The sequence below is a fragment of the Tasmannia lanceolata genome, unplaced genomic scaffold (genome assembly GCF_043159265.1).
Source record: "Tasmannia lanceolata isolate RefF3 unplaced genomic scaffold, GAP_Taslan_0.1 ptg000012l, whole genome shotgun sequence".
Taxonomy (NCBI): domain Eukaryota; kingdom Viridiplantae; phylum Streptophyta; class Magnoliopsida; order Canellales; family Winteraceae; genus Tasmannia; species Tasmannia lanceolata.
This window is the reverse complement of record NW_027518689.1, coordinates 26112240-26125128: the sequence shown is the minus strand read 5'-3', so window position 1 is coordinate 26125128 and position 12889 is coordinate 26112240. Positions and strand designations below refer to the sequence as shown.

Genomic DNA, 12889 nt, shown 5'->3' with positions numbered 1-12889 from the left:
ATTGACTCAAACAGTTCTAGGGCTCCAAGTGATTAAAAGTAAAAGGGCAGTAGGAATATCAACGACCTTTAACCATTCACGAACTAACTTTTAAGGTTCCAACCATGACTGCGGATATAACCTGATTCCAACTTCCAAACTCTATGAGACAAGTTATCGAACTATGGTAAGAGAAAATTAGACAAGTGTACAAATTATGAACTAATGGCATAAGCCCCTCAACTTGGCATTTCAAGGCAATATATATAACTTATCAAAATTGCTTTAGGATCAAACAGGGAAGAACACACTCACCTCCACAGGATTTAGCTATCCTAACCACCTCTTGATTTCATATAATTTTACTCTGACATTTCTAGGTAAGCAACAGGGAAATAATATGCGTAAATTAAAATAAACATGCATTTTAGACTGACCTAGTTAAAAGTTGCAAACATGACAACAGGATGATATAGAGACCCAAGAGTCTGCCCATATAAGATGAGTGTAAGGCCTAAATACATGGCATATTCGACACTATATGGACCATTCAATAATAAAATCAAGTCAGGGTACTTAAATCAGAGAATTGGATAAACAAAAATAACAAGACAATATATATTAATCCTTTCTATCCTTAGTAATTTGGAAGATTAGAATATGTCTAATATGATGCTTCTTCTTATCTATAGATTAAATCAATGTTCAGTACCTCGACTCTTCATAGTTTTATCATGTTTACCCATCAACAATACACAAAAATGAGCTTAAATTTAACTTCAACACTCCAAATATCCAGAGCTTACAATCACTTAGCAATAAAAATTTTGACAAATTTTTTAAAAGAAAAGAAACAAGATTAACATAAAAAAGAATCAGAAATTTCATGCATATGATCATCATAGTTCAGGTTTTTAACAGGAAAAAATAAAGTTACCTAATAGAAAACAGAAATTCAAACCTTCAATTTTTTTTCTTTTGCTTTTTGTAATACAACCAATGAGAAAATATCATCAAATCTTCTAATTTCACAAGACTTAATAAGAAACAGAGCTAGATTCCAAAATTGCCATTTAAGAAACAGATTTTAGGTCATCAATTAATGCAACTAAGATAGATCTATGGTTCTCAACAACAGATCTAAATTTTTGGCTAAAAAAATGGTAGATCAAAGTAAATTGATAGTAAAATGAACAAAAGAAAAAGAAGAAATGAAATACTTGCAAAAATAACACGATTCTACTTACTTTATCTCTCTTTTCTTCCTTACAAATGCTATGATTATAGCTCCAAAGAATCACTTCCAGTTTAAGAATCCTGATCAGAGCATTGGCAAGAGCTCACGATCTCGCCAAAGATTTTTGCCGGAGAAAGCAATTATGGTCGGAGAAGAAGAATCTCTCATAGAAACAAAAGAAAAAAATGCTACGGTTTGAGAAATCTCTCTCAAGCTCCTTCTTTCTCTTAAATGTTCTGCTAGGGTTTGAGTTGAGAAGAAAATACGCTAAAAGCTTAAAAGAAGGATTTACTGAGGGAGAAAACACATCAACTAGAAGAAGAACAAACGGTTAGAGCTTGGCCGGAGCTCCGATGTAGTAGATCGGAGAAGATGAAGAACGAAATATTAGGATTTATGCTATGAGATCTGTTTTCTCTCTCTAATTTTCCCACTCTCTCTCTCTCTAGAAATTAAGAAAAGGAAAACCTAGATTAAAAATGAAAAATAAGGGTTAGCAAGCTATTTATAGGCAAAGCAGGGAGATTGATAACAGCACTACCATTTAATATCTGCACAAATGCGCGATTCCGACAGGCTAATTCACCCCCTACCACTTAATAACTGCACCAACTCGCTCTGTCTTTTAGTGTAATTTCTTGGCGGAATTTTCTGAGATTTTGCAGGGAGATTCCTGAGATTCTAAGGTTTTCAAAAATGTGGTCATGGGCACCTAGAGCCTTAGGTTGACCTAGAATTTCCCTCAAATACATGGAATTTTGGGGTGAAGCTTAGATAGGATTAAGTCATCCCCTAATTGTACTCCACTGCACTCCTTATTTCGCTCGTCTTATTTGGTAATTTTGCTCGGATTCTAACGAAATTTTGCAAGGACCTTGGTGGGACCTTAACCTAGCTTAGGGTGAAATGTGAGGCTCTAAATCATTGGTTTGATGGTGTATCTATTTATGCAAAGCCAATTAGGGCTCGGTCAAAATGGGGTGTCTGCAAGATCCCTTGATGTCTCATAAAGTTTATATAAGAACCTTGTTGCTTGCAATGGTTAGAGTATAGATATTACCATATCGTTACGAGCTACATAGAAGGCCTACATAGAAGGTGTTGCAGCGAAAAATTGGAGATATGCTGATGTGGCTTTGGAAAAGCTGAGTTGGACCTCCACGAGGTAGCAAATGATAAGATGACCAACCTGGAGTTAGTGCTCTTGGAAGGCCCTCCGATGCTTAAGTCAGTGACTGCAACACATAAGGAAAGTACTGCTATGTATAGTTAATTTTGTGATATGGACCCCTACCTTGGAGCCTTTGAAGGCTATTTATAGTTGGCTTTAAGTGTGAAATTACCCTAATGTCCTTAGACAGGTCTCAACCTATAAATGGATAGGCCAAGGTCTAGAACCTTCGTTAGAGGGTGTGATTACATGATTATCCCTTGCCACATGTCACCTTAGGATTGGGTGGTCGTTTTTGGTCCCCATCAGATAGCTAAATGAACATATAAATAAATAACATTCAAAAGATAGAAAGACAGCACAAATACATCAATTATATCATATTGGTAGGGATTGGATACAAGGATTTTAAAATTTAGGATTTCTTCAAAATCGTGGATCAAAGAAAGTCGAATTTTAAAACCCTGGATTTTAAAACATATTTTGTTCGGATAACATCCTATAATTTTCGAGGATTTCCTATTATACTGTTTGGATGCGACCCTGGATTTCAAAAACATTGATTTTGATTTTTGAATAGTTACTTTGTTAAATGATATCGATTAATAAAATTAATTGGGAATTCCAACAAATATTCCAACAAATATGAATATGTTTAAAAGGATATTCTAGAAAAGGTGCTTGGGCATTCAAAAAGATTTTTTATGCACATTTATGGGCCAACTGATATTCTAGAGAAGGTATACATGTCCGTAGAGAATTGCCTCCAATATCCAAGTAACAAATAAAAAATAAAATTAATAGAGTTGATAAGGGTCTCTTGCATTTAAACAATCCAATAAAACATAATCGTTCTGAGAATTCAAAATTGACATGTCTAGATGTGTAACTTTTTAAAGTGAATTGATGTAAAATAATAAATAACATACACTAGCAATATATAAAATAAAACTGAAAATTTGTTTATTGGCCTGATAAGGCTTCCGTACTTCCATCACAGTCATTTGATTCTGTTGCATGCATTTTTGTTAGGTTGCTCCATTTTTCGAGATAGAGCATGCTGGTCACAACAGCACCACCACTAGCACCCGGATGCAGAACAAAGGGTATCTTTCTCTAGTATCTAGCTCACCTGATCCATAAAGAGGGGTGGCCTCTGTTTCCACAACCCTTGCTACTACTCAGTAAACTGATGGAAGGATATCTGTCGCCAAAAAAGCCAAAAAGGCAATACCGAAAGCAGCAGAGTGAGACATGCAATGAAATACACAGATTCTTTATGGCTTCGTTTCTTTCAACGTAAAACTGGACATAAAATTTGTTTTATGTTGTAAAAATGAAAACAAATTTTACTTCTATTTTTACGTCGAAAGAAACGGAGCCTATGTAAAAATCAGGAGCCAAGAAATAATCTCACTGGACCACGGTCGAAGAGACCATGCCCAATAACATGTCTCTTTGATTCTGGACATGAGCAAATGAAGTCTGCAACAATAGGGCAGAGTTCCTTTGGAACAGACTGAAGTTGAAGTAGCACAATGTTCGAAGGACCCTTTGAAACATACATTGCTTTAGCATCACACCAAATCCGGGGTTCCACATCATCTAGGCAGGAGTCCCCACATCAATCAAATTAAGAGAGAGTGAGAGAGCATATTTCCAAGTAATAAAAAAAATTCCCATAAGTCAAATTGGAGAGAGAGAGAGAGAGAGAGAGAGAGAGAGAGAGAGAGAGAGAGAGAGAGCATATTTGAAAGTAATTAATAAAAAAATTGATCTTACTGGTATAGAACATTATGAAAAACATTAAACACCCAGCTCTGGATTTGGTTCAACTTTTGAACCACAGAAAAAAACGTCCAATCAAGCTTCCTCATATTCTGCAAATTCAAAGTTGGGCATCAAGAAAAAGGAAAATACGGCCCGGGGCAGACCACAAACAGATTTTGTTAGATAAAACAGAAGGAGTACAAGCCACCTAACCTCGGACAGAATGCAGGATGCAACCCACTATATGAACATACAAGATAGAAATGGAAGTAGAGCAAATAGACCACACCCAACCAGCAAATGGGAAGGCAAAAAGCAATGGAGCAGAAGGGAAAAAGGGATCCTCTAGTGCATGAAAATAGCATTACCTGAGCTGAAATCTCTAGCCTCAAACGTCGAGGACAAGCAGGACCACATGCAGAAATCGAAACTGCACTGATCTCCCTAAGACACCAACAGGAAAACACAGAAGCCTGCAGAGTTCCTGCCAATGGAGAGAGTGAAACAGTGTCCTCAATCACAACCAAGGCATGCGACCCACGAGATGCTTCCAAACTTCATCACAACTGCAAATGAGATACTGCCATGAGAATTAGCTAACGAACTAGCCACAGAAATACCTGCTATGATTTGGAGCAAATGCAAATGATTAAAGAGACACTGAATGGCCTGAAGCCGGTTTAATTCAGAGACTAGGGAACCCCAGAATATCACATCTTTCAGCCCCTCTAGCTTGATGTGGCATTCCATACCAATCTCTGTAAATGGTGTTCTTTTTTGGATGAGCAGCCAACATTAGGGAGAGCACATTGTGATGGCTTAAACTAGATTTTAATGGATCCTCTAAAGGTAAGTCAGGTGATGCTGATGCAGGAGGGGCATTATTAACCTACCTCTGACAAACTAAAAACAACCGAGAAACCAAAACAATAATCCGGCCAGGAAGCATCAAGAGACATAACCATCAAAGATACTTTGGCCAGGGAAAAAGACGCCTCAAAAAGAAAAAATACAACATAAAGCTGCAAAAAATGAAATCCAGCATATTCGAAACTAAGAAATATAATGTGAAGAAGAACTAATATTCTTACCAGCTTGTTTGAAATGAAAACTCTGTCTGGCTAACTGTATGATTAGAGAGATCATTGAAAGAACATATCAAGCTTTCAATGCTAACTAGAAATGATTTCAAAACATTCCATAAATTCTGCCCTGCAAAATTGGGCACTTCTTTAAATGGTATGGCTGTATGCCTGTATCATGCCAAAAACCTTAGTCTTGGGGCTCTTCATCACTTTCACCAGTTAAAGTCATTACCAGTATCAAATTAATGAAGAAGTGCATCAAGCATAGACTTGCTATGGGATAAGAGTAAGTATTTAGAAAGAGACACCAAGGTTAAAAATAAAGGCTAACTTTCAGTTCTCTCTTTTATACCCATTCATTTGAATCTTCTTTTGGACGACAATAAAGGATGTAGGTTTAAAGTTTAGTGAAGTTACAGTGCATACTAAGTGCATCTTAAAAGGGAGTATTTGGAAACGTCTTCAACATAGTTGTGTAGGAAATTGAGGTTCGAAATACGAATTTGTGGAGAACCAACATGCAACACTTCCTCTCTTTATGAATCTAGAAAGGCATTACTCATTAGACCTCTAAATATTTGTGATATGTCATGATTAAGCAAGGATATGGGACAACAAACCAGAATTTGGGGAAAGAGCACACTGAACTGGTGTCAGTCAAGATAGATCACCTAACATTCAAAGGCTGAAGAATACATCTTAGCCTATTAGACAATTGGGAATCTACATGTTCAGAATTCCAAGTTTAAGCATCATTTACAACCACTTTCACATTCCCTTACCTCAGCTTGAACCAGGAATTGACATCCACAACTGACCACCTCCTCACTTTCCACTAACCTTGCATCAGACTGTCATTGCTTATATGAATTAGTCCTGATGGAACTGTCATTTACTTGTAGGAATCGGTCCTAATGGGACTGCCATTGTTTTTCGTACAAAAAAATAGCGTCCTATATGCTATATGATTTGAAACCTCGTGAAATAAGTAAAATATTTGTGTTGAAAACAAAGAACAATCCAAAAGGACTAGAATTTCATTTTAAACAAGTCCTAGAGGAAATAGTATTCAACCGAAATGAGAAAGAGAAATGATAAACTGATGGGTGCCTGCAACAACCAGCTACAAGTCACATATGAAAGCATCCCTTCACTAAAAAATTGATGGGTGTTATCAGCTACTACTTTTATTAACATGCTAAAAAAGTTTGAAGTCTAGGTGAAGTTTGATTACTACGCCTTGAAATAGACATGGGGAAATATAACCTCTTATCTACAACGTGAGGTGTCTTACTAATTCTCAATGATAGTGAAACACAGCCGTGTTGGTAGCAACACAAGGATTATCTATCAATGTTTCTCTATTATCTTTAGACATGATTTTAGTGTTGTATGTATATTCTTTCTTCATGAGAAGTAAGTATTCTTGCTCCAATAAAATTCTTCCTACTTGTTTTGAATGCTTGCATATGAATTCTTCCTACTTTTTGACTGCTTGCAGTTGAATTCTTCCTCAATATTTCTTAATTATATCTCCTATTGTACTCTTAATTTTAAAATTTGACTAAAATTTTTAGACTTGTGCCCTGAACTAACGAGCTCAAAAGAAATACCCCAGAGTTCATAAATATCTATAGTAAGAAAACTCATAAACAAATGTGAAAATGATCAACAACCTTATTCACAAAGGGCCTTTTGTAATCTGGCAAGTAACGTTCTGATCTACTAATGGATTATCGTAAGGAGCTGTTAATGTTGATACCATCTCCAGAAATGAGTTGAAAAAAATACAAATTAAAAAAACAATTATACCTTTTCTTTTTTCTTCTTTCTTCTTCTGGAGATCACTGCGAGATGCCCAAAAAACACAGAAAAAGGAAAGAAAAAAAAATCAGATATATAAGCAGATCTGTAGCAAGGTGCAAGAAAAAAATGAGAGGAAGAAAACTAGAGATAGAAATCGCCCCAGAAAGGAAGAAAAGGAGAGAGAGAAAGAAGGAGATGCCTAGATCTTGATATTTGATAGCCAGTTTTTTTCGATCCGGGTTTTTGAAAGAGAGATGGATTTTTAAAACCTAGATTCTGAGATTTAAATCCAAGTTAGTGGATTATAAAATCTAGGATTTAAGGTATAGAAACACTAATTAAAAGCTAAATACTGAATTTTATAATGAAAAAAATGTCAAATCCTTGTATCTAAACAGCCCTGAAAGGATGGGATGTAAAAATAACGAACCTGGAACGCTAGGGATGGATACTGAATGGAAGGTCAAGATAAAAGGCTCTTCCTTGAAAGAATCACAGCTTCATTGCCCACGAAAGCAGGAGAAGAGCCGATGCTGATGTGCGGTACATGAGCTATCTTGATCCAATCCTCTCCTTTTTCCTTCTCGCATCGTCTCTCTAAACTAGGACATCCTTCAATGGTTAGCAGTTGGAGTGCGGTCAGGCATTTTAGTCCGGCTGGCAAATAAGTCATTTTGTCACAACATGAGATTGACAAAGATTGAAGCAATGTGAGGTTTCCGATCCAATCCGGCAAATCAACCATGCTCGGACATCGAGAAATTTCTAGCTTTTGGAGTGTGGTGAGATGTCGTAGCCCATCTGGCAATGATGCCAACTTATCACAATTATTAACAGATAACTGTCGAAGAGACCTCAAACCCTGTAGTTCCTCTTTCTCAGGTAACGAAACAAGCTCCTTACAGTGCCAAATGCTCAATGACTTGAGAGCGGCGAGGTGCTCTATCTCTTTAGGTAGAGAGGTTAGCTGGTTGCAAGACCAAATGTCTAAAGTTTCAAGAGCAGTAATTTTTTGAAGAAAACCTTCTGGAATGGACGGCTGACCTTCAAGATCAAGGGTGGTAATAGATGGGACACTTGGCAGGGTTGTTAACTTTGGGCAATCGCGAATGCTCAATTTTTTAAGACAACGGAGAACTTCTCTTCCCTCCACTGTTGGGCACATCTCTAACTTAGGCATTCCTATCAAAACTAATGTTTTCAAGGATGGAAATAGAGCTTCAATAGGCATGTCATTATTGTGCAATTCACTGTCAATGTGCTCCAATTTTTCCATTCCACTTATATGAAGAACTTCAAGCAATGGTAGTGTAGAAAGTGGTGGAAGATTTTCACATTCCTTGCAACTGATGAGAAAAATCTTTACTAGGTTTTTTGGTAATGAATCCTGCATCCATACTGGAAACCTATTACCCCCATAATTATATATAGACAGCTCTTTCAAATTTTGGTGAGGTTCAAGGCCTTCTAGCACTTCTACTTCTAAGCTTTCTGGCATCTCAATATCGCCACCACTCTGCTCCCATGATAACTTCAATTTTCTAAGGTTTTCCTTGGCAACCAAGTGGGCTTCTCTGGCATCTCCTGCATTTCGCACGTTCCAAAGGTGTTTTATGCTTAGTTCCCCTCTAAGGTTTAAATCTCGTAACTCGTTTAGGCAACAACCACCTCTCGTATCGACAATGAAAACGCTTAGTGTCTGGAGGAAACTCAACTTCCCAATCCCAATTGGCATATGAGTCAGTGACCAGCAATCATAATTATCTAAGTGTCTGAGGCTACTCATGTATCTCATGCCTTGAGGTAAAGTACGGAGCTCATAACATCTTCTTAGTTTCAATGTTTGCAATTTTTGTAGGTTTCTAATGGATTCAGGGAGTTTAGTGATGTCATTATGAGAGAGGTTGAGGTACTTCAGCAGTTTCAAATTGCCTATTGAATCCGGCAAATTTCTAATATAACTTCCACTTAAATCTATCACCCGCAGGTATCCAAGTTTTGAGATGTGTGGAAGAATCTTGTCAATATTCCATGAATTAGCCGATAGTAGCGTCCGTAAGCGTCGGGCTTTATATAAGCTCTTGAAGATGACTGATGATGGCCGCAGATTATAAAAGATATGTTGAGTGATATTAGGAACATTGCTCGCCTTGTTGGCCTTTATGGTGAAACATCTGTTATTCATAACAGAGTATGCAAGATCATGCATAACATTATGCATCTTGAACCTAATTATATTTCCATCATTATCATTTTTTATGTCTTGAAAAAAAGACCTACATAATAAATCATTGAAAATCTCATTTCCAATATCTTCCAATTCCATTCTTCCTTTTGGTGATAGGAAACCATTAGCCATCCACAATTGAATGAGTTCTTCCTTCTCAATTAAAAAATCTTTAGGGTATATGCAGCAAAAGGCAAAACATCTCTTCAGATGAGATGGTAAATTATTATAAGTCAAAATTGAAGTTGGCAAAATGGAATTTTCATCTCCTGGGAGTTCCCATATTTCACTATCTCTAATAGACAACCACTCAATTTCCCCCCTTCTGAAACGCATTAGGCTTCCTAGTGTCTTTACTGCTAACGGTAAACCACTACATTTCTTTACAATATCCTTGCCAATTGCAACCAAGTTTGGATGCTTTCCTTCACTTCTCCCTTCCCAGAATGCTTGTCTCCGGAACAAAGACCAACAAGCTTCTTCATTGAGAGCTCCCAATTGGAAATGTTCAGGAAGTGTGCCCATTATTGATGCAACTTCCTCACTACTAGTAGTTACAATGATCGTGCTTCCTCTCAATCCACAAGTTATTATAGGTTTCAATCTATCCCACTTTTCATGAATGTCGCTCCACACATCATCTAAGACAAGTAAAAATCTATTGCTACCTATAATCTTTTCGAGTCGGTGGTGTATTGGATCCAATTCCTTGAGATCATTTGCATTTCCACCTGCAGATTCTATAATTCCTTTTAATAGTCTTATTATCTCAAAATCTTGAGATACACAAACCCACATACTTAATTTAAAGTGACTCTCTACCCTCTTGTCCTTGTAGGCCAATTGGGCAAGCGTGGTCTTTCCAAGGCCCCCCCTACCAACTATGGGAATGATCGAGATATCATCTTCATTCGAATTGGTTAGCAATAATTGCACAATCTTCTCTTTATCTTCATCTCTCCCAAACACTTCTGATTCAATTGCTAAGCATTCGGTAGGTATTCTTTCCTCTCTCAAATCAAAATTAGATCTATTTGCTGCAATTGAATTTAAACTCTCATTGATCTGCTTTATCCGATACCCTATCCTACGACGAAATATACAACTATCCATATGTAAAGAACAAGGTAACAAGGAATTGCTTACCTGGTTGCTCCTAACTTTCGATTGTCGTGCTTTGGTGCGGTACTTTTCCAAGAGGTCGTTAGCATCATAAGCCCATTCTTCGAGCACTTTGATCCAATCCCTGAGCGCCGGATCCTTGACTTGCTTCTCCTCTGCATCTTGGAGGACAATTTCAATTGTAGATAGGGTGCTCCAAAGCTTTTCCAGCTCTCCGTCTACACCCCAGTCTAATCCAAACTCTTCCTGAGTCAGAAAATTCAATTTCTCAAGGACAACTTTAAGAATATAATCGGCCATCTTTCCTCTGTAACTCAATTGTCTTCTAAGAGCTAGAACGAGCAGAATGCAGAGATTTAAGGAAATGTTTCCAAAATGAAAGAAGATGCTATGCTATATGTAGTTTTCTTGTCCTGCGAATTCTTTGATATTTCAAAAGTGTAATTTCCGGCTACCTTCCTCCTAATAATACAAGTCCAGCAACCAATATTGACATTTTTTTGGGAATGTTATCAGCACTACTGTATTTTGATGAGGGCACTCCTCACTTTATTCAAGGTACGGTATGGCCCCCACCATAGGATGATCCAAACCGTCCATTAGACGGGCCACAGCCTAAATAGGTCGTGCCCCAAAAATTATTTCCATAGCTTGATCTTAACACTCCGATCTATAGAGGGTTAGGATCAACCCTCTAACATTCAGATCGGAGGGTTAGGATCAACCTATGGAAATGATTTTTGGGGCATGACCTATTTAGTCTGTGGCCCATCTAATGGACGGTTTGGATCATCCTATGGTGCGGGCCATACCGTACTTTGAATAAAGTGAGGAGTGCCCTCATCAAAATACAGTAGTGCTGATAACATTTCCCTTTTTATAATGACTTCATTGTCACCTTGGAAGATCTTGTCACTCTTTGGATTCACTGTAACACCATTCTACTATATTTGAAATGCCAAAACAGTCCTCTTTATATTCTTCGAAAAAAGGGTTATTGTTCCTTCATTTTCTCGAGTTTTTATATGGTGTAAGGCCTTACAACAATAAGATAGAAGTACCACTCCCATATTTTTTGGGTAGGTCACCACTCTTGATATTTGAACCAACAGCAGCTCACTTTTTGAGAAGCTGCTGTTGAATCAAATATCAAGGGTGGTTGGTACCTCCACTATGCAAGGCCCTTATTGTTGTATGGCCTTACACAATATAATTTCTCCATTTTCACATCTTGGCATTTGAAAAGCCAGTAGAATGACATTTAATAATCAATAAAGGTTTATTTCGTGACATAAATGGGTAATTATATTAATGAATGTGTGTGATGTGCATGTTTATTGACACATGTTCGTCATGAGGTAACATAGTAGAAATGCCATGCTCAAAGGATTCACAGATCCAAGGGAGCAAGTAGATATAGCGTCTCGGTTCTATACAAGCCTTAATAGTTTCTGGTTAGGAAAGAGACTGGATATCTCTTTCTGTATACAACCAGCACTAGTCTTGCCTACATCCACGTGTTGTGAGGTGACTTATCTCGGTCATTTGGGTAGTGGACCCTAAGCAAGAAGAGTGGGTGCGACAATTAGATCACGCAATCTAACCGGATCAAACAAAGAACAACTTATGGGCTAGATAGTGTAAAGTTGTTCTTCCAAACAAGACCCTTCACATGTCCTTAGACCTGAGGGGTCTTATTGGTCTGTTGGCCCGTTCTGGGGTCTTAGTCTATCTCATAGTGATTCTAGTTTAGAATCACATTCGGATAGAGCTATATCCTAGAGCAAACCCTCGAGACTAATAGTGATACACAACATGGGATTCTTCATCCTAAATTTAGGGATTAGCATCTACAATTTTGTCAGAGCGGTAGGCCTAATAAATAGCGTGGTCAGCGGGCTTAATAAAAGTTTACAAGAAAGTTTTACCAAACATTGAAATATTTTCAATGGATTTTACAAATACATTTGGAGGCCGAACACCGCTTGACCGTAATGGTATACCAAGAGTGGGCCAAGAGGGTAAGAGGTGTTCACCCCCCGTATGACTCAACTCAGTAGATGTAGTTAAGAAGAAAGGACTTGCACATAAACCTTATGGCCATCAGTTTAACTACAAGAGCGAGATCGCAGTGGGGCCCACCATAAGGTTCTATAGGATTGATTGTCGGATCCCTACGACGATCCCAGTCATAACTCAAATGACCCGGTAACATCTAAAAGGATCAGGGTTCCGCATTTTATGTAATTGCAAGGACGGATATGATCCATTAGATTAATGTGGATATTTATTCATTATATATATATATATATATATATATATATACATATATGGTGATATATGTATATATACATGTCTTTGTTAGGAAGTAACAAGAGACTGTAAGAGAATTTTTCGAGAATGAAATTGGAGCCGTATAACTCCCATCTGATGCGAGTTATTAATTAATTAAGTGGATAATTAATTATTCATTTATTTTACATTATTATATA

At 37.4% G+C, this 12889-nt stretch overlaps 1 pseudogene across 1 annotated transcript; it reads right to left on the bottom strand.

Moving 5' to 3' along the window:
- Positions 1 to 3159: 3159 nt before the first annotated feature.
- Positions 3160 to 10817, bottom strand: LOC143887758 (disease resistance protein RGA2 pseudogene; annotated as a pseudogene). The gene is made up of 6 exons (XR_013254363.1): positions 7479 to 10817; positions 7055 to 7089; positions 4526 to 4723; positions 4170 to 4267; positions 3805 to 3992; positions 3160 to 3591 (listed from the first exon to the last, which is right to left on the bottom strand). The product of XR_013254363.1 is annotated as a disease resistance protein RGA2 pseudogene (transcript).
- Positions 10818 to 12889: the final 2072 nt, after the last annotated feature.